Consider the following 1,520-nt stretch of genomic DNA (forward strand, 5'->3'; position numbering starts at 1 on the left):
TGCTATTTCAGATTTTCAATACACTCCATTCTGTGTGATTTATAAGCGTTTTGAAACGTGGGGACATGGGGTAATGTCCTGAAAAGTCACCTTCTCCTTGTAATACCTGTTATACCTTTGTCATTATACAAATGTATGTACTCATTTGTCACAAAAACGCGCGCACACACTCACACCCACACACACACACACTCTCTCTCTCTCTCTCTCTCACACACACACACACACACACACACGGAGCAGTGGGCAGCAGTTGGGTTTCAGTTCTTGCTCAAGGGTCTCAGCTCAGTCGTGGTATTGAGGGTGGAAGAGAGCGCTGTACAGATCTGAGATCTTTATGTCTGCAAGCTCACATGTACATATGTGAACGTGAACATGATCCTGAACACTAGATGTTTGAGCTGTACTGTACAGCAGCGAAACAGACATACAGTACAATAGTAGCAAAAGGAGTAAACAGCAGTGTTGCCTTGTTTTAAAGAAACACTACATTTAAACGTAAAACTGACTTCATTAGGAAATGCACTTTTACTATGGTTAAATAAATGGTCAAAGATTGTCAAATATTGACATTTATTTTCTCTAAATAGTGCTGATATGGCGACCAGTAAATACGGTTTGGTCAGGCTAGCCTGTGTGGAAACTTTTAAACTCTGTTTCAACTAAGCAGGTGTTAGGTTCTGCTCTTATCTCCCCTAATGTGCTCACATACTGTAGATTCATTTCATGGACATTTTAATCAAATTGAATTCAAAGGACTGTTAGAAACTGTAAGTTGTTTGGTTGATGTAATTAAAACTGGGTTTAAATGCATGCCTCTGTTAGCTGTAAAGATCAAGTTTAATGTCGTGCAGCAGAAGAAAAGAGGAACTGGCATCTGAATGTGTGAGAATTCACAGCATCATCATCAGTCTAATCTGGGTTCAGAGATGATCTCTGCTGTTCTGCGGTCAAACTGAGTCCCACACACAGCAGAAACATGTTTCCAAACCTCAACAGTGAGATCTCCGCTCTGAAAACACTACAACTGCTATCATTAATTCACTACTTTACTAATGAAGGTCTAGAATGGCTGTCAACTATCTCAATATTGTAAGAACAAATATTATTTCCAATAAATCATCAACGTGGTGCTGTTTGTTTAATCAGATTTTGAGAGATTTAATGTATTTTATCTTCAGTTGATTTCATCTAAGACTGTGGCTTGGTGGCTTGATAAACTTCATGATATTTGCCTTGTATATAAGTGTCAGACGTTTGGACCTGTTTTGCCCCCGTAGTCCTTCCTGTGTCTCCTTATTTGGTCATGTTCCTGTCCTCGTTTAGTTTGATTATGTTCCATTGCTGTCACCTGTGTTCCCCTGATTGTCCTGTGTTTATAAGTCCCAGTCTGTGCAGTTAGTGTTTGTCGGGTCTGTCAGTGATGTATGTGCGTCTACCTCCTGTTCCCTATGTTGGATTTACCCCTGTGTTGGATTAATAAAGACTCTTTCGATTATCCACGGCTCCGTGTTCCTTCC

This window comes from Sinocyclocheilus grahami, unplaced genomic scaffold (assembly GCF_001515645.1).
Source record: "Sinocyclocheilus grahami isolate Dianchi unplaced genomic scaffold, SAMN03320097.WGS_v1.1 scaffold4759.1, whole genome shotgun sequence".
NCBI lineage: Eukaryota > Metazoa > Chordata > Actinopteri > Cypriniformes > Cyprinidae > Sinocyclocheilus > Sinocyclocheilus grahami.